Source organism: Mustela lutreola, chromosome 12 (genome assembly GCF_030435805.1).
Source record: "Mustela lutreola isolate mMusLut2 chromosome 12, mMusLut2.pri, whole genome shotgun sequence".
In the NCBI taxonomy this organism is placed as follows: domain Eukaryota; kingdom Metazoa; phylum Chordata; class Mammalia; order Carnivora; family Mustelidae; genus Mustela; species Mustela lutreola.
The window spans coordinates 97,324,295-97,345,720 of record NC_081301.1 but is presented as its reverse complement, the minus strand read 5'-3'; the positions used below and the strand labels follow the sequence as shown (position 1 = coordinate 97,345,720).

Genomic DNA, 21,426 nt, shown 5'->3' with positions numbered 1-21,426 from the left:
TGGCTTCAGTTGTAAAGGGGATTGTTTTCTTAAACTCTCTGCTACTTCATTATTGGTGTCCAGAAATCCAACAGTTGTGGTGTCTATGTGGTTTAGTCGGTTAAGCATCTGCCTCGGCTCAGGTCATCATCCTACGATCCTGGGATCCTGGGATCGAGCCCTGCATCAGGCTCCTTGTTCAGCAGGGAGCCTGCTTCTCGCTCGCTCTCTTCCTCTGCCTGATGCTTCCCCTGCTTGTGCTCATGTGCACTAGCTCTGTCAAACACATTTTAAAAAAGAAATGCAGTGGTTCTCTGCATATTTATTTTGTATCCTGAAAATTTATACTGAATTCATTTATCAGTTCAAGCAGTTTTTTGGTGGAGTCTTTCGTGTTTCCTATGACATTGCGTCATCTGTAAATATTGTTTAAACGTCTATACTACCCAAAGCAATCCACGCATTTAACGCAATTCCTATCAAAATACCACCAGCATTTTTCACAGGACTAAAACAAACAATCCTAAAATTTGTATCAAACTGTAAAAGGCCCCGAAGAGTCAAGCCAATCTTGAAAAAGAAAAGCAAAGCTGGAGGCGTCAAAATTCTGGACTTTGAGTTATATTAAAAAGCCACAGGAGATGACAAAGAGGTTACTGCCTATGTTCTCCTCTAGGATTTTCACGGATTCCTGCCTCATGTTGAGGCCTTTAATCCATTTCGAGTTTATATTTGTGTATGGTGTAAGAGAGTGGTCAAGTTCCATTCTTCTATACGTAGCTGTCCAATTTTCCCAGCACCACTTATTGAAGAGACTGTCTTTTTTCCACTAGATATTTTTTCCTGCTTTGTTGTTGTTTGATCACAGAATTGTGGATCCATATCTGGACTCTCTCCTCTGTCCCACTGGTCTATGTGTCTGTTTTTGTGCCTGTACCATGCTGTCTTGGTGATCACAGCTTTGTAGTAAAGCTTGAAATCAAGCAACATGATACCCCCAGCTTTGTTTTTCTTTCTCAACATTTCCTTAGTGATTTGGGGTCTTTTCTGGTTCCATACAAATTTTAGGATTGTTTGTTTCAGCACTTTGAAAAATGCTGGTGGAATTTTGATTGAGATGGCATTGACTGTAGACTGCTCTGGGCAGTACAGACATTTTAGTAATGTTTATTCTTCCAATCCATGAGCATGGAATGCTTTAGCATCTTTTTGTGTCTTGTTCAATTTCTTTCATGACTGTTCTGTAGTTCCTCAAGTATAGATCCTTTACCTCTTTGGTTAGGTTTATTCCAAAGTACCTTATGGTTATTGCCACTATAATAAATGGAATCAATTCTCTAATTTCCCTTTCTATATTTTCATTGTTAGTGGATAAGAAAGCAACTGATTCCTGCACACTGATTTTGTATCCTGCCACATTACTGAATTGCTATATAAGTTCCAGTAGTTTGGGGGTGGAGTCTTCTGGGTTTTCCGTATAAAGTATTATGTCTTCTGTGAAGAGAGAGAGTTTGACATCTTTGCCAATCTGAATACCTTTTATTTCTTTTTGTTGTCTGATTGTTGTCGCTAGGACTTCTAGGACTATGTTGAATAAGAAAGGCGAAAGTGGGCATCCTTGTTGCATTCTTGATCTCAAAGGGAAGGCTGTCAACTTTCACCCATTGAGAATGATATTTGCTGTGGGTATTTCATAGATTTTATGAAGTTGAGGAATGTTCCCTTTATCCCTATACTTTGAAGAATTTTAATCAGGAACAGATGCTGTGTTTTCTCAAATACTTTTTCTGCATCAATTGAGAGGACCATGTGGTTTCTCTCTTCTCTTGATTAACTCTATCACATTGATTGACTTGCGAATGTTGAACCACCCTTGCGTCCCAGGGATAAGTCCCACCTTGTCATGCTGGATCATCATTTTAATGTACTGTTGGATCCTATTAGCTAGGATCTTGTTGAGAATCTTGGCATTCATATTCATCAGGGATATTGGTCTGATATTCTCCTTTTTGATGGGGTCTTTGCCTGGTTGGGGATCAGGGTAATGCTGGTTTCATAGAAGGAGTATGGAAGTTTTCCTTTTGTTTTTATTTTTTGTAACAGCTTCAGGAGAATAGGTATTATTTCTTCTTTGGATGTTTGGTAGAATTCCCCAAGGATTCTGTCAGGTTCTGGGCTCTTGTTTTTTGGGAGGTTTTTGATCACTGCTTCAATCTCATTATAAGATATTGGTCTAGTCAGGTTATCAATTTCTTCCTGTTTCAGTCTTGGAAATTCATAGGTTTCCAGAAATGAATCCATTTCTTTTAGGTTGCTTAACTTACTGGCATATAGCTGTTAATAATAATTTCTGATGACTGTTTCTATTTCTTTGGTGTTAGTCATGATCACTCCCCTTTCATTCATAATTTTATTAATTTGGGTCTTCTCTCTTTTCTTTTGGATTAGTTTGGCCAGTGGTTTATCAATCTTATTAATTCCTTCAAGACATGTCTCCAAAGGCAAAGGAATAAAAAGCAAAAATAAACTTTTGGGACTTCATCAAGATCAAAAGGTTCTGCACAGCAAAGGAAACAGTCAATAAAACAAAGAGGCAACCCATGGAATGGGAGAAGATATTCATAAATGATACTACAGACAAAGGACTGATATCCAAGATCTACTAAGAACTCCTCAAACTCAACACTCAAAAAATAGATAATCACGTCAAAAAATTGGTAGAAGACATGAACAGGCACTTCTACAAAGAAAACATACAAATGGCTAATAGACACATGAAAAAAATGTTCATCATCATTAGCCATCAGGGAGATTCAAACCAAAATCACATTGAGATACCATCTTTCACCAGTTAGAATGGCCAAAATTAACAAGACAGTACACAACAAATGCTGTAGATGATGTGGAGAAAGGGGAACCCTCTTACACTGTTGGTGGGAGTGCAAGTTGGTGCAGCCACTTTGGAAAACAGTGTGGAAATTCCTTAAGGAATTAAAAATAGAGCTACTCTATGACCCGGCAACTGCACTATTGGGTATTTACCCCAAAGATACAGGTGTAGTGAAAAGAAGGGCCATCTGTACCCCAATGTTCATAGCAGCAATGGGCACAATTGCCAAACTGTGGAAAGGACCAAGATGCCCTTCAACAGACGAATGGATAAAGTAGATATGGTCTATACATACAATGGAATATTATGCCTCCATCAGAAAGGATGAATACACAAATTTTGTATCAACATGGACGGGACTGGAGGAGATTATGCTGAGTGAAAGAAGTCAAGCAGAGAGAGTCAATTATGCGGTTTCACTTACTTGTGATACAAAAGGAATAACATGGGAGGACTTTAGGAGAAGGAAGGAAAAGTGAATTGGGGGAAATCAGAGGGGAGATGAACCATGAGAGACTGGATTCTGAGAAATAAACTGAGGGTTTTGGAGGGGAGAGAGGTAGGGAGTTAGGTGAGCCTGGTGGTGGGTATTAAGGAGGGCACATATTGCATGGAGCACTGGGTGTGGTGCATAAACAATGAATCTTGGAACACTGAAAAAATAAAATTTAAAAAAAATTCATGGAAACTAATGAAAATGAAAACACTTGGTCCAGGGGCACTGGTGGCTCAGTGGGTTAAAGCCTCTACCTTCGGCTCAGGTCATGATCCCAGGGTCCTGGGATCGAGCCCCACATTGGGCTCTCTGCTCAACAGGGACCTGCTCTCTCTCCTCCTCTCTCTCTTCCTGCCTCTCTGCCTACTTGTGATCTCTGTCTGTCTTATTTAAAAAAAAGAAAAGAAAAGAAAACACTTCAGTCCAAAACCTATGGGATACTGCTAAGGCAGTCCTAAGGGGGAAATACATAGCCATCTAAGCTTTAATCAAAAATAAAAAGAAAAATCCTGAATATACAAGCTAACTGTACACCTTAAAGAACTGGAGAAAGAACAACAAATAGAGACTAAGCCAAGTAAAAGAAGAGAAATAATAAAGCTTAGAGCAGAGATCAATGAATTAGAAACCAGTAATACAGTAGAGCCGATCAATGAAACTAAAAGCTCTTTCTTTGAAAGAATTAATAAGATCAATAAACCACTGGCCAGATTTATCCAAAGAAAAGCCTCCCCCGCTTGCAGACCCAAATTAATAAAATTATGAACGAATGGGGAGAGATGACGACTAACACCAAGGAAATATAGAAACAATTATTAGAAATCATTATGGCCCAGCAATTACACTACTGGGTATTTACCCCAAAGATAAAGGTGTAGTGAAAAGAAAGGACATATGTACCTCCATGTTCATGGCAGCAGTGTCCACAATAGCCAAACTGTGGAAAGAGCCAAGATGCCCCTCAACAGATGAACGGATAAAAAAGATGCGGTCCATACACACAATGGAATATTACTCAGCCATCAGAAAGGATGAATACCCAATTTTTCCATCAACATGGATGGGACTGGAGATTATGCAGAGTGAAATAAGTCAAGCATAAAATATCAATTATCATATGGTTTCACTTATTTTTGGAACATAAGGAACAGCACAGAGGATACTAGGAGAAAGAAGGGAAAAATGAAGGGGGGACTTAGAGGGGGAGAGGAACCATGAGAGACTATAGACTCCAAGAAACAAACTGAAGGTTTTACAGGGAAGGGAGCAGGAAGATGGGTTAGCCTGGTGATGAGTATTAAGGAGGGCATGTATTGCATGGAGTAGTGGGTGTTTTATGCAAACAATGAATCTTGGAACACTACATCAAAAACTAACGGAAATACTGTATGGTGACTAAAATAATTTAAAAAAAGAAAAAATTATTATCAACAACTATATGGCAGGCAATAAATTAAGCAAACTGGATGAAATGGATGCATTCCTGGAAACCTATAGACTACCAAGACAGAAACAGGATGAAATTGACAATCTGAAGAGACCAATAACCAGTAACGAGATTGAAGTAATGATCAAAACCTCCCAAAAAACAAGAGTCCAGGGCCCAATGGATTCCCATGGGAATTCTACCAAACATTCAAAAAAGAAATAATACCTATGCTCCTGAAGCTGTTTCAAAAAATAGAAGTGGAAGTAAAAATAGACTCATTCTATGAAGCCATATTACCTTGATCCCAAAACCAGACAAAGACCCCAACAAAAAGGAGAATTACAGATCATTATCCCTAATGAACATGGATATCAAAATACTCACCAAGATACTATCCAATAGGATCCAACGGTACACTAAGAGAATAATTCTTTTTTGTTATAAATTAATTAATTTATTTTCAGAAAAACAGCATTCATTATTTTTTCACCACAACCAGTACTCCATGCAATCCGTGCCCTCCATAATACCCACCACCAGGTACCCCAATCTCCCACCCACCCCGCCACTTCAAACCCCTCAGATTGTTTCTCATTCTCACCACTGTTTGCTAGAACTCATACAGTAGTTCAAGAACATGGCAGGATATAAAATCAGTGCACAGAAATCAGTTGCATTTCTATACACTAACAATGAGACAGAAGAAAGAGAAATTAAGGAATCGATCCCATTTACAATTGCACCCAAAACCATAAAATACCTAAGAATAAACCTAACCAAAGAGGTAAAGGATTTGTACTCTAAAAACTACAGGGGGGTCTGAGTGGCTCAGTGGGTTAAGCCTCTGCCTTAGGCTCAGGTCATGATCTCAGGGTCCTGGGATCGAGCCCTGCGTCAGGCTCTCTGCTCAGCAGAAAGCCTGCTTCCCCCTCTCTGCTGACTGCTCTGCCTACTTGTGATTTCTCTGTCAAATAAATAAATAAAATCTTTTTTAAAAAAAGAAATTTTTTAAAAACTACAGAACACTATGAAAGAAACTGAGGAAGACAAAGAGATGGACAATATTCCATGTTAATGCAATGGAAGAATAAACTTTGTTAAAATGTCTATCCTTCCCATGCATTCAATGCAATCTCTATCAAAACACCATAAAAAAATACCATCGACATTTTTCACAGGGCTGGAACAAATAATCCTAAAATTTGTATGGAATCAGAAAACAAAACAAAACAAAACAGCCAGAGAAATGTTGAAAAAGAAATACAAAGCTGGTGGCATCACAATGCCTGACTTCAAACTATATTATAAAGCTGCGATCATCAAGACCATAGGTACTGGTACAAAAACAGATAAATAGATCAATAGAACAGAACAGAAAACTCAGAAATGTACCCTCAACTCTGGTCAGCAAATCTTTGACAAAGCGGGAAAGAATATATCTAATGGGAAAAAATCGTCTCTTCAATAAATGGTGTTGGAAAAATTGGGACAGCCACATGCAGAAGACTGAAACTGGACCATTCTCTTATACCGCACACAATGATGGAACTCAAAGTGGATGAAAGACCTAAATGTGAGATAGGAAACCACCAAAATCCTAGAGGAGAACACAGGAAGGAACATCTTTGACCTCAGCCACAGCAACTTCTTGCTAGACATGTCACGAAAGGCAAGGCAAACAAAGGCAAAAATGAACTATTGGGACGTTATCAAGATAAAAAGCTTCTGCACAGCAAAGGAGAGTCAACAAACATAAAAGGCAACCTATGGAATGGGAGAAGACATTTACAGATGACATATCAGATAAACGGCTGGTATCCGAGATCTATAAAGAGCTTATCAAACTCAACACTCAAAACACACAGGGCACCTGGATGGTTCACTGGGTTATTAAACCTCTGCCTTCAGCTCAGATCATGATCTCAGGATCCTGGGATCAAGCCCCACGTGGGGCTCTCCGCTAGCCGGGAAGCCTGCTTGCCTCACCCCACCCCAACCCGGCCTCTTTGCCTCCTTGTGATCTCTGTCTGTTAAATAAATAAATAAAATCTTGAAAAAATGAGCAAAGAAGACCTACAAATAACAGACCCATGAAAAAATGTTCAACATCACTACCCATCAGAGAAATACAAATCAAAACCACATTGAGATAACACGTTATACCAGTTAGAATAGCTAAAATTAACGAAACAGGAAAAAAACGTTGGCTGAGGATGTAGAGAATGGAGAACCCTCTTGCACTGTTAGTGGGAATGCCAGCTGGTACAGTTACTTTAGAAAACAGTATAGAAGTTCCTCAAGAAGTTAACAATGGAGCTCCCTACCCTATGACCCAGCAACTGTACTACTGGGTATTTACCCCAAAAACACACAGAGGTAGTGAAAAGAAGGGGCACATGCACCCCAATGCTCATAGCACCTATGTCCATCATAGCCAAACTGTGGAAGGAGCGGAGATGCCCTTCAACAGATGAACGGATAAAGAAGATGTGGTACATACATACAATGGAATATTACTCAGCCATCAGAAAGGATGAATACCTACCATTTACAACAACGTGGATGCAAGTGGAGGGTATTACACTTAAGTGAAATAAGTCAACCAAAGAAAGACAGTTATCATATGATTTCGGTGATATGTGGACTATAAGAAACAGTGCAGAGGATCATAAGGGAGGGAGAACTGAATGGAAAGAAATCAGAGAGGGATACAAACCAGGAGACTTCTGACTCCGGGAAATAAACTGAGGGTTGCTGAAGGGGAGGTGAGGGGGGCGGTTGGGGTAACTGGTGGATGGGCATTAAAGAGGGTATGTGATGAGCCCTGGGTGTTATTAAATGCAACTGATGAATTATTGAACACATGTGAAACTAATGATGTATCTTATCTTGGTTAATTGAATTTAAAAAGATGAAGTCTAAAAAAATTAAGTGACCTACAGATTCCATAAAACCCACACTTTTTTATTTGAGAGAGAGAGAGGGAGGAGAGGGCAAAGAGAGAGGGAGGGAGAGAATCTCAAGCAGGCCCTATGCACAGCATAGAACCTGACGTGGGGCTCTATCTCAGATCATGACCTGAGCCAAAATCAAGAATCAGATGCTGAATCAACTGAGCCACCCAGGCACCCCCACAGAATCCCTATTAAAATCCCAATGGAATTCTTTACAGAAATAGAAAAAAACAATCCAAAAATTCATACAGAATCACAAAAGATCCTGAACAGCCAAAACAGTTTTGGACAAGAACAAAGCTGGAGGCATCACACTTCCTGATTTCAAAATATATTATAAACCTATAATATATTAGTACTGGCATTTAGACCTATAGATCAGTGGAACCAAGAGCCCACAAATAAAACCATATATAGTGTGACCTTCAAGAAGGATTCCAAGAACTCACAGTGGGGAAAGGTTAGCCTCTAAGAAATGGTGGGAAAAAAGATCACTACATAGTTAAGAGTGAAACTGGTTCCTTATCCAACTTCATCTACAAAATTAAATGAATAAAAAAGACTTAAGACCTGAAACTGATAAAAACAAAGGACTAAAACTTCTTAACATTAATCCAGGCGATAACTATTGGATCTGATACCAACAGCAATGACAACCAAAAGGTAAAAACAGACAAGTTGATTTGCATCAAACTAACAGCTTCTGCACAGCCAAGGAAACCATCAAAAAATGAAAAGGGAAGCTATGGAATGGGGACAATATTTGAAACTATGTATCTGACAAGGGGTTAGGATCCAAAATATATGAGGAATTCCTTCAACTCAACAGCAAAATAGCAAATAATTCAAAAGAAAGTCAACCAAGTATTTGAATAGCTCTTTTCCCAAAGACCTATAAATGGCCAACAGATGTAAGAAAAGTTGCTCAGTATTACTAATTGTCAGGCATTTGCAAATTAAAACCACAATGACGTATGACCTCACAACTGCTAGAACGGTTGGGGTATTTCACACTGCTCATTCTGCCACTGGGATGTATTTTGCATCTTCATGGCCTGCCATCCAGATGCATTGATAAAGGTTATGTTTAGTTTGCTGGGATGGGTCAACCAGTTTGACTGCTACTCGGCACATACAAGTGCTTGGTCATAACTGCTTACCTCTGAACATCAATTTCATCACCTGAAATGTGAGACAATAATGTACCCACTAGGGGGTTTTTATGGATTTGGCAAGCATGAGTATGAAAGTATGCCTCATAGTGCCTGGCACATGCTAAAAACTCAGTGGGGCAGTGATGATGCAAATTTACTTTTCACCAGAGCCTGATGAATGCAGCTGGGCACTCAGTTTGGGTCTGTTCTTCCTTTACCGGTCCAGGACACCAAGAGTTTTGGCTGTTGACATTTGGATCACGGGAAACAAGCGGCCATCTAATTTAGAACATTGAGAATTTTATACCCAGTTTATTTTAACTTATATGCTATGCCTGCTTCACTGCATTTGAACTATGAGCCATAGGAGTTTAGGTTTTTTTCGTGAGCAACATTTGGGTTTGTTGCTTTGCAGGGTGCCATGCGTCCTGTGCCAGCTGGCTTAATTTGTTCTGCCTCCCAGTGATAGGAGCTGACAGCGATCGGGCCGACGACATGCCCTGCAGGAAAGTAATGAAGACTCAGTGCTCCCATCCTTGAGGGACATGTGTGCCACTAGGCAGCAGGTTCACAGGTCCCGTTGACAAAGTGGACCATGCAGTTCATTCACTCCTGGATGGCCTGGTGTCTCTTGTGTCAGTGGTTACAGTTCCAGGAGTTATGATACTCGCTAAGACACTGACCAGCTTCCCACTTTAGCCTCGAGAGAGACATTGTAGGACAGTGAAGCAGGGTGAGGGCCAAGAGAGTAACAGGACAGATCTCAGTCAGGAAGGCACTCCATAAAGAGAATAGAGAAGCATTCTAACATGAGGAAACAGAAAATGAAGAGGCCCCAGTGTGCCTTTCAAGAACAGAAAGAAGGCTGCTGCACCTGGGGCTCATGACCACGGCCAGCGGGGCGGCAGTGAGAGGAGGTCAGACCAGAAGGTGCCTGGGAAGGGACACTGTGAGGGGCCGAGTTTGTTCTGAGAACAGTGGGTGCCAAGTAGGCGGAAATGAGAGGCAGGAGGATGGTGTGAGAACATGGGGAAGAGGAATCCCTCCTACCTGGAGAAGGTGACTCTCACCCACGGTGTCAGGGGAAGAAAGCAGAGTGGGGATCAGGGGCAGGCTGGGGAAGGACAGGGAGGACTGACATGCAGGAGGCCTCACGCTGATGTCGCCAGAGGGCACAAAGTACAGTAGAACATATGCACAGACAGGCCAGTCAGCAGGGCCAGGCCTGAGAAAGACCCTGCGAGGAACTTGGCCCTTACCCTCTGTGGGAGCCATCCAAAGAAGAAAGCAGATTCCTCCCTCAGGAACTACCCTTGCATCTACCACTTCCTGGCAGAGTTCACCCAATGGGTCACTCCCACCAGCACATTCTGGAGAGAACTGGTCAAGTCTGACCTCCTAGAGGAGAAACCCTGATCTCCCAGCCACTCCGCTGAGGACAGGACTCCTGGGGCAGTCAGCCCCACTCTGCTTCCAGCCACTAGCAGAAGTGATATTGCCAGACCCATCCAGGTAAGCTTAAGAAGACCACTGACCATGCCAGGGGAATGGCTGCTCTAGAACAGAGACTGGATGACTCTGAGCGACAGAAGATCACAACAAACAAGGGTCAGTCCACATGGGAGAGCCTCACAGTCACCAATATGCCCCGTGTCCCCCTCCTACACCAACACACACTCCAGCTAGACACAGTGAGCCACCATCACAGTCCCACAGAGCTCTGCATGTCTCCAAACACACAAACCCTACCCACCAGATGCCTACTAGTGCACCTAGAACTTTCATGTCCCAAACAGACATACACCTTCAACCCCAAAAAAATTACAGCCATGGTCTTGAATACAAAAATGTACTCCCAACCATCCCCCAATAATCAAACGCTAAATACGCACATCCTCATATCTTAAAAAATCCACTCAGCCCTGTATCACTCCCCATTGAAATCACACAAACCTTCTAACAATAACTGAATACATTAAAACCAAACTCACATACTTAATATTAAACACAATCCCATAATCCTAAATATACCACATATAGTCAGAACTGTTAACGTCCACTTACGTGCAATGCCTCCAAAACTCAACACACAAATACCATCCAATAGATACACATGGGGTTTCCTACTTTCTCCTAAATACTCCTCAAAAGAATGACTTCACCACCCCAATACAAACATATACCTGTCTCCCTCTTGATATCCTATAAATGGCATCTGTCTATACCCCCCAATTACAGACACATAACTCACAACACCCCACTACATTGACAAGCTGAAGCTCCCAAAGCCCTCTACTCCCTAAATTCTTACCCTGACTAAATAAGTATACACACAGCCCTGATAGTGCAAATACACATAAAACCAACACACAAAGCATTAACACATAACATTAGGTCTTCTCCAATGCACAGACACATATTCACCATAGTTTCAAAATGCACAGACACACACACTATGCCACACCAACTATATACTCACGGCTCTCACTGCCCCCCAAATCGTACATACACAGTTTCCACCCATCTTTAAAATTATCCTGAACCATCCACCCCCCAAAATACACCCATAGGTTCTCCCCATACCGATATGTCCGGATCCAGGTTTTCTCCCCAACCTCCTTCTAAACACAACACACACACACACACACACATACAGCAATCCCTCCAATTCCTGTCCCTACCCAAGGTCTCCAGAAAAAAATAAGTACTCATCAGATCTTCTTAAACCTGAATATACAGGGGCGCCTGGGTGGCTCAGTGGGTTGAAGCCTCTGCCTTCGGCTTAGGTCATGATCTCGGGGTCCTGAGATCCAGCCCCGCATCGGGCTCTCTGCTCAGTGGGGAGCCTGCTTCCTCCTCTCTCTCTGCCTTCCTCTCTGCCTACTTGTGATCTCTCTCTGTCAAATAAATAAATAAAATCTAAAAAACAAACAAACAAAACCCTGAATATAAAGAGTCAGTCCCTCAAACCTCTTAAAATACACAAGAACTCTTCCAAATTCATCACACTTCAAGAACCGCTACATAAATACTCGCATGTGCAACCTTTAATGCCCCAAATATACATGCACCCAGAACATAAGCAATCCCCAACCCTCAAATATATGTATTAGATTCCTCACTAAACACTCTGAATTTACACACACCACAGCCCACCCTGTGCTATGGACACTCTATACACCCACACCAACTTCCTACCAGCACTGTGAACATTCAGAGGCACTCACACAATGACAGTGTGTACACAGCGTGTACACAAGCACACACTTGTACACAGAGCTCCAACCTCATGATGAGAGAACAGCTCTTCTGAGGGGCTGCCAGCACATTCTACAGCATGACAACCTGCTCACACCCAGTCTGGACAGTTCCATAAAGACCTGAGCTCAGAATTCCCACCCCAAGCTCCCACTCTACTTTTCCTAGGGCACCTTTACAGGTAACCACTAAAGACGGGAGACCACGAAAATTTAGGGACCTCCTCCCCAACCACCTGTAAGTTCTCAGTGCTTGCTACCCTGCTCTCTATGTCCTGCTGGCTGGGACCTGAGACAGAGAACTGCCCTTCCATTGCACACACCCCATTACTGGGATCTGTAAGTAAATGCTGTGACTCCATGTCCTTTGGAGGGGCTGAACTGAAACTGTGCCTTCACTTCCCCAAAGTGGGAGTGCAGGTGCTGAGGGAGCTCCCTCCTTCAGCAAATCATACCCCGCAGGTTCTCAATACAGTGTACCAGGCTCGGGACCCCCAACATACCTCCAAACCATATACAAGGGCCATCCCCACCTCCCCAGACACAAGCACACCCCTCCATGCTCCCTGACTTGACCCACACAAACACTCACGGCCCCAAGACGTATATACACAAGTCCCTCCACCTTGAAGACACTCACACACTCAGAATCTATGTAAAGAAATTGCTAGAAGCTCTAACAGGCAGGAGTCTGATGACAATGGCATGCGTCCCGGGTGGACAAGAGCACCTTTGGGAGACAGCGTCAGCCCCCTGCTCCCTCAGGGATGGCGGCAACTACAGAGAATAGCCTTGCCCGGGGGCATCCTGTTTCCAGGAAGGCATTCGTCTCACGGGCTGATGAAGGCCTGGCCGATTGCTTCCAACGGCGACAGCTCTGAGAGACCGCATAGCTCCTCAGCTCCAGGAGGAGAAGCAGAGGCTGTTCCGGAGTCTGCCGAAAGACCACTGTGCCCAGTTCTTCCTGTTTCTACCCTCACAGGTGCTGTTTAGTAAATACCTTGTTTCCTAAACTCTGTGTCTGCTTCTGTGTTCCAAACTATGACACTCTACACACCCATGACAATTATCAAGCATCAAGGAACACAACAAGGACCCCTCTCCTGGCTCTTACATTCCAGGGAAGAAAAGAGATAATAAACATATGGTCATAACACGGACTTGGATGCATGCCTGTGCACAGTCAGGACTGTGACAAAGGACTCTTGATCTCTTGGGACGAAGTGAGGGAAGGTGCAAAAAGATTTGTAAGTCAGGACAGGTTTCTTGCTCGAAGCAGGAGAAAGCTGCAGGAAGGACGCAGACCACTGGCCCCCAAGCTAGAATTCTCCCAGCATCCCCAACTACCAGCAGCCACAGGAGCAGAGTCTGGCTGAGGGTGGAAGAATTTACCTCCCGACGTGCTCCCACCCCCTCGCCCCACAGAGTCAAAGCCTGCCTCCAGCCTTGGCCTGAGTCCCATCTTCTCCCTCCTCTGTTCCTAGTGTCCCACTGACCCTGCTCTGCTTGTCCTGGTCTCTGTCGGTTGTAAGCCTCCTCTCTTGGGCCCTAGCAGACATCAGAACAGGGTCCTCTGTGTGGAGAAAGGGGAGCACTCTTACACTGTTGGTGGGAATGCAAACTGGTACAACCACTCTGGAAAACGGTATGGAGGTTCCTCGAGATGTTAAAAACAGAGCTACCCCAAAGATACCGAGGTCATAGAGAAGAAGGGGCACATACACCCCAAAGTTCATAGCGGCAATGTCCACAATAGCCAAACTGTGGGAGGAGCTGAGATGTTCTTCAACAGATGAATGGAAAAAGAAGATATGTTTCATATATACAACGGAGTATTACGCAGCCACTTAACACACCAATGCGCATGGAACTGGAGGGTATTCTGCTAAGTGAAATAGGTCAATCAGAGAAACACAATTATCGTAAGGTTTCACTCAAAGGGGAACGAACATAAGGAATCGTGCAGAGGACCACAGGGGTGAGGGGGGACTGAATGAGAAGAGATCACTGAGGGAGACAAACCTTATGAGACTCCTGACTCTGGGAAACAAACTGAGGGCTGTGGAGAGGGAGGTGGGTGGAGGGATGGGGTTACTGGGTGATGGGAACTGAAGAGGGCACGTGGCACAGTGAGCACCAGGTGTTGTTATATACAGCTGACGAATCACTGAACATTGTATCAAAAGCTAATGATGTATGATGTGTTGGCTAAGTGAATTTAAATCACAAAATTAAAAAAGAAAGAACAGTGTCCTTTGTAGGAACAGTTCCCTAGTGGCCACAGAGCCACCTTTTGGGTCTCCTCAGATCCACTCTTGTGTTGCTGCATGCCCCAGGGCGGTTGAGAGGGTTCAGGTCCTCTTTCCCCAACAAGTTCTGAGAAGTAGAGCAAGTTGGAGCTTCTAATGGCCTGGCCAAAGGGGCCACTCAGTATGAATCCTGAGGACTCAGGATTCCTTCTGTCCATGGAGATACGGGGGAACACAGGCTATGCCCTATGATACACACTCCGAAAAGAAACTTGGGGCCCCAGAACAACCAGCTCTGACTAGCCTCGCCATTCCAGCAATTCACATTCATTCCATTGAGTGGGGGGTGTTCAGTGCTGGTTCAATACCACAATATTCCTATTTCTCTCCCTTAAATCTCAGAGTCTACATCTTCCATCTCACAGACAAGGCACATTAAGCCCAAGAACGTATACCTTGTACATATATTGCATTCTCTTCAGAATACTCTTTAACGTAGAAAAGCAGGCAGAGCTCCATTCTGCTGACAAAACACAATACAATTAGCATACCCCACCGGCATTTTATTGGGGACAGGTTATGAGAGAGGCAGGGAGAGCTACTAGGAATCCACCCGTACTAAGAAAGTCAGTTCAAGAAGCTGGCGATAGCACCTTCTTTTGGAGGGAGATTCAGGAGACTCACCATAAGGAAGGCCCACAAATGCTGGGTGGGTCCAAGGGAGGTGGGAGGCAGGAGGCAGCTATGTGGCCAGCTGGTGGCCATGCTCATCACGTGGCTGGTGGGTTTGCAGCTCCACCTGGACAGAGGAAAGAGCATCAGGTTTTCCTCTCAGAGAAACATGAAGCTATGTGCTTCCCAGTGTTAGGAGCATCCTGAACATTCAGAAAAGAAAGGAGAGCATTTCTAAAGGGTTTGGGAACACGAGAGCCATATCCATTCAGAGCAGAACATCCCAGTCCTCCTGGGTCACAGCCCCTAGCTCTTCTTCATGGACAAAGCCTCCCCAGCCCCAGTCTTGTCAGTTCGCTGACCCCTAGGGGTCCTGCCTAGCCCTGAGGACTCAGGTTTCCACTGAGATAGGCTGGTTGAGAACTAGTGATTCCCAACACTCCCCATGACTCTGGGCAAGTGGTTCTGCAGGCTTTCACCTCCTGGACCCATGTAGAGGCTGTTCTTGCCTACCAGCCATGCTCCAGAAGAGACAATGATGCCTGCAGCTTACCTAGGGGATTTACAAGGGGCTGTCTGGGAGAGCACGCTCTCTTGACCTCCTCTCCAGGAATCCCCACAATGTTCTGAATGTTGCCTGTCACAGCAACAACCCATTTATGAAGGCTCTGCTCTGCACAGCCATGTCTACCAGGGCCATCCATCTTGGGATGCCCTGATGCAAGGACCACAAATCCTGAAGGAGTGTCCACCTGCCTAACATATAAACACCCCTGAACCTACCTGCATGAAAAACTGGAAATCACCAAATATATAGGGATCCTTTGGCCCTAAAGAATGGGCCAACCTGATTAGGAGTAATGCAGCGGTTCAGAATGACAAGGGTCAAGGCACACATACAAGGGCCCAAAGCTCTGGATGCCCCCACTCACACACATCCCAATGATGCCTGCTTCACACAGACACCAGGGGTGTGCTGGTCAATACTTCATAAAACGCTCTCAGAGGAAGGTGGGAAAGGCTTCTGTTTGTGGTTTTTACCTGGCATAAATATTCCCGGCATGACTAATTTCAAGCTACCTACCTACAGTCATTAAACACAGAACTAGGAAAAGAGATGCACCACTGACCATCCCAAGTTAGTACGAGCCAGTTCCAGTGCACCATATCCCCTCTCATAGAAGTATGTGCACACAATCCACTATACGCCAAGTAGGGAATCAACTCCCACCCCAGATACATACACAAAACACTATGTATATCTGTGCATATGTGCATATATATACAAATATACATACACGAATACACATAGATCTCCTAACACACACACACACACACACACACACACATTTCTATCCTCATCCTGAATTACAGAAACCACCTTCTACTATCTACTACCAAACACATTCAGACACAGAGTAGTACTACCCAAAGAAACACACACCGAATACTCCTAACTTCAAACCTTACGAACAAACTTGATGATTCATGCAGTTGGTGCTGGATATATCCAAAATCCAGTAGATATACACAAACCAATATGTGTGTGTGTGTGTGTGCATATGTGTATATATGCACACACACACACACACACACACACACGTCACAAACATCCCTCACAATGCATACATGAAACAACTTCCAAATCCCAAACTATCTGTAGTGAGTAGCAGCCAGCTTTCACACCTGCAAATACTAAAAATCAAATCCCAGACCTCTAATACAGAGAAACACAATTCTCCAACTCCCCTGTATGAACACTGAGCCCCATCTCCCATCAGATACATACATGCTCACTTTCCAAAATGCACAAGCTTAATGGCCCCCTACTGAAAAATACAAACACACGGCCCCAGCAAAAATTCCTCCAAATAACCATGGTCCCTGAATACACACACAGACTCAATACACACACAGCTCTCCACAAGCCCGAAATGCACCTAAAATAACCCAGTATACTACGACTATGCAAATTTATCACCCACACCGTTTCACACACACGTATGCCACACCACCTCTGCATACATAACCTCACAGTCCCAGATGCTCATACACAATCAACTCTTCCATCTCGGACCATCGTCATACAAAACCCGTATCACACCTATAAACCCGCCACCAGTGCCATAAAACAATTCACAGGTCTGGCGTCAACACACCGATCCGAACAGGACATGCGCCAGTCAGAGAAAGATACACAGAACCATTCGACGTGCGCGGACGCACCACTGATCCTCCTGCGATGCCCGAAGAGAAAACCCAGCGCGGCTACCTGAACCCACACACACTTTTCCAAGCCTGCCCTACCCACGTGCACACACGGTCTCAATCTGCTCGGACTCCCACGGATCCCCCAGTCGTGCGGGGAAATCACACTTACCACATTCCACTCAACCCCGAATGACACACCCCTAAGCAGCAGCTCCTTGACTTCGGATGGACCCTGACCTCTTCACGCCCGCCTGACCGCACTCAGCGCGCTCTCACACACACGAGCTGCACCGCCCCTTGTTCACAACAGCCACACAGCAGCATACACCTGCCGCTCGGACTAACAAGCCCCTCCAAGCCCCACCTGCGCTCCCCTCCGGCCCCGCCGTCGCCCCTGGAACCACTACGGCTCCTCACCCCGGACCCGGCCCCAGGGCCTCCCGCCCGCCGCCCCAGGCCCCAGGGACACGCCGGCCGGGGCTGAGGGGAGCCCACGAGCCGCCCAGGACGGCAGACCCGTCGGCCCCGGAACCTGAGACCCACAAGCCCGTACCCCGAACACAGACGCCTGGCACCCAAAAACAGACCCCGCACCCGTGGGCCTCTCGAGACCCCAGGCTCCAGAGCGCGACCCCAATCTTAGACCCTGTGAATGCTAGACCCTCGAGGGCGGACCAAACCCTCAGACCCTCCATAGCCTACTCCCCAGACCCCAGAGACCGGAGCACTGACCCCAAACACGCGGACCGCCCGGGACGCCAGTCACCCAACGCGGAGCCCAGACCGCGGCCCCAAAAACCCAGGAACCGCCCTCACCCCTAGAAGGTCAGGGTGCAAAGAGCCCGCCCGAGGGTCTGCGCGACGCACCTCAGCATGCCGCGAGGCTCAGACACGGGTCGGCCGGGACTCCGGTCCCCGCGGGCCACTCCTCAAGGGCGCACACAAGGCGAAGCAGGAACACCACGGACCGCGGGCCGCCAGCCCTGCACGCCCGGGAGCGCGCGCCCGCATCAAGCCCAGCTCGCGCCAGCACCAGGTGGCCACGCGCGGCCCCGCCCCCGGCCGCAGGACCGTTAGCGACCCCGCCCCCGAGCCCGCGCAGGCGCGCCTTCTCCCGCGGGCAGCCTCAACGGAAGCTGGGAGCCGTTGCGGGGGAGGGTCCGGGAGACGTGCAGCCCCGCCCCTCGGGAGGGGTGCGCGTGCGCGTGCGCGTGCGCGTGCGCGTGCGCGCGACGATGTGGGCCTGCGCCTGCGTGGGCGCGCGCGGGGCAAGCCCAACCCGGCCCGAGAGCCCTGCAGGAGAGGCTGGAAGCAATGGGTCCCGGAGCCGCGGGCTGCACGGGGACGACTGCCGTCCCGCACTCCTTGTGGTGCTCCTGCCTTCAAGCCAGCGCGTGGGAAGTGAGCGCTCACGGCCCTGACGTCGCAGACGTGCACTCCCTGGCCTCGGACGCGACCTTGCGAACCACCTGGGACAGGGGCCTCCGAAGCCCGAGGGCCCCGCGGCCGACCAGCTCCGTCCGGACTGCGCATCTGCTGCTCTTTCCCGCCTTTCTGCGCCCTCCGCGCCCGCCGGAGCCCCTGCGCCCCGCAAGGTTCCATGGAAGCACAGTTCTGGCGGAGAACTCAGACCCGGGGAACACTCGGCGCCATCCTCCCCGACTCCATCCGCAGACTGTCCCCCGGGCACAGCCTGTCCACAGCACGTTTCCTGGCGGCGCTGCTCAGTGCCTGGGAGCGTCCACACAGCTTGCCTCGCAAGGCGCGTCTTCCGCCGTGGGTCACCGCGCCTGGTGCAGGTGATGGAGCGGGCGGCATGGCCGCAGCTTGGCTCTGGCTCCCTCCTCTTCTGGAATATCCGAGAACTTCAGTGCGCGTGGGAAAAGGGGCGACGGACTGCCCTGACCTTGTGACATTTTTGGAAGAAGCTTCAATCACCCCATCTCCTTCCAGTCCGTGGCCAGGGGAGGGCTGTTTCCGCCGACCCGGGAGCCCTGTCCAGAGACGGCTGGCTCTCAGCAGTCCCTGCAGGCAGGCTCAGAGACCAGCCCGCGAAGGCTCTCTGGTGCCGCCTGCCACGACCCGTCTTCCCAAACTGCCTTTGGGCGAATTTGATTCCATCTGCTCCTGGGCTGTAGGATTTGGAAGCGGTACAGAAATGGTTGCAGCATTGAGACGAGATGCTTTTTCCACAGTGCCAGGTTTGAATCAGTGGCCCCGAGAAGGCTCCTTCAGATCCTACATCTGAGCCAGGAGCGAGAACCTTGTGACTTTGGAGTCCACTTTCCTTCGCGGGGCGTGCGGCCAGGCAAGGAACTGTTTCAGCGCCTTCACCAAAAAGAGTTCCTGTTCAGAGAGTGCAGCCACGGTTCTAAAGCTCCCTTTCCTTCCCCAGCACCCTGCTGTCCTAGGAACTCCGCCGTCCTGGCGGTGGGAATGGGGCTTGTCTCCCTAGCCAGACGTCTGGCTTCGGCCTCTGAAGTTCTCAGCCCTCATCACCCTTGGCCCATTTCCTAAGAGCCCTCTCTTCTCACAAAGAAAACACCAATGCTCCTTGGCATCATGGTGTTCCCAGTAAACTGACATTGACGTGAAACCTGAAGAGAAGAGTCCATGAGATTTTAAAGGGGGTGCTGCCATGACTCCCACGTGCATGGGGCCACATTCAGTGTGAGCCTGGATTCCAAAGAACGAGCGTCTGCGGTTTGCATGCCCATTGCAGGGCTTCCAGGCTCAGAGTGGCCGGCCAGCCCTTAGAGGAAGCTGGTTGTGTGAGTGGGAAATGGATAGGAGTGGATACCCCAGGAGGCTTGGTCTCAAGGGGCACATCCCTTTCACGAGTAGTGACTGTAACGGCTCAAAAAACCAGGGCTATCGGGTCTTTCTATGCCCCTTTGCAATAAGAAAGGGGAAGATCTCCTATGCCTTCTTCCTGTCCTCACCCCCACTAAGCCTGGACACTCACTGATATATGATGGCTCTTCCAAATTCCAAATCCTTCCAAGAGCCTGCAGACACTCTGTGGGTGTGTGTGGGTGTGTGTGTGTGTGTACACACAAATGAGCTCTGCAGTGAAGCCAAGATAGCACTCTGGAGTGTTCATATCCAAGATCTTTTTCACACAGGAAAGTGACTAATAATAACTGGATACGTTACACATTTTTGGTAGAGATGTCAGATAAAATGCAGAATCCCACCCAAATGCAAAATTAGGTAAAGGGGGAAAAATCTGCATTAAAGGTATATATCAAGGGGTGCCTGGATGGCTCAGTGGGTTCAAGCATCTGCCTTTGCTTCAGGTCATGATCCCAGGGTCCTGGGATCGAGCCCCGCATCGGGCTCTCTGCTCACTAGGGAGCCTGCTTCCCCCTCTCTTCATTCTCTACCTCTCTGCCTCCTTGTGATCTGTCAAATAAATAAATAAAACTTTTTTTTTCTTTTTTTTTTTTTCTTTTTTTGTCGGAGTGAGCACAGGCAGACAGAGTGGCAAACAGAGGCAGAAAGAGAAGCAGGCTTCCTGCTGAGCAAGGAGCCCGGTGCGGGACTTGATCCCAGGATGCTGGGATCATGACCTGAGCCGAAAGCAAGCCGCCTAACCAACTGAGTCACCCAGGCATCCCAATAAATAAATCTTTTTTTAAAAATATTTTATTTATTTATTTGACAGAGAGAGATCACAAGTAGACAGAGAGGCAGGCAGAGAGAGAGGAGGAAGCAGGCTCCCCGCTGAGCAGAGAGCCCGATGTGGGGCTCCATCCCAGGACACTGAGATCATGACCTGAGCCGAAGGCAGCAGCTTAACACACTGAGCCACCCAGGCGCCCTAAATCTTTTTTTTTTTTTATATAAGAAAAGTATATCTCAAATATTTTATGGGACACAATTCTTGGAAACGTCGATTCCATGTTTATCTGTGATTCTAATTTAATTGAGTGTTTATTATTGTTATTTGCTAAAATTGGCCAGCCTTATTGGATGGGGCCCTTCGAATTTAGGAGGACTGTAGCACTTCTTCTGGGCATCCACCCTCCAGAAAGGAGGAGAGGAGCCGCATTACCAATGGTAATTACCATTACCAAGAACAATCACTGTGCATATCCACACACATTTTGGGACCTGTATCAACGTTCAACCA

At 46.6% G+C, this 21,426-nt stretch overlaps 1 long non-coding RNA gene across 11 annotated transcripts in view; it reads right to left on the bottom strand.

Annotated features, from left to right (window-relative positions):
• The window catches only part of LOC131812447 (uncharacterized), an 85,034-nt gene extending 65,145 nt beyond the window's left edge, over positions 1 to 19,889 (bottom strand). For 6 of the 11 annotated variants that reach the window (XR_009346351.1, XR_009346353.1, XR_009346357.1 and 3 more), the window contains exons 1-3: positions 18,159 to 19,889; positions 15,093 to 15,207; positions 14,864 to 14,928 (exon numbers count right to left, since the gene is read on the bottom strand). This is a non-coding gene — a long non-coding RNA (uncharacterized LOC131812447). The remainder of the gene's footprint in view (positions 1 to 14,863; positions 14,929 to 15,092; positions 15,208 to 18,158) is intronic. The other 5 variants (XR_009346354.1, XR_009346355.1, XR_009346356.1 and 2 more) reach the window with 1 other exon arrangement.
• Positions 19,890 to 21,426: the final 1,537 nt, after the last annotated feature.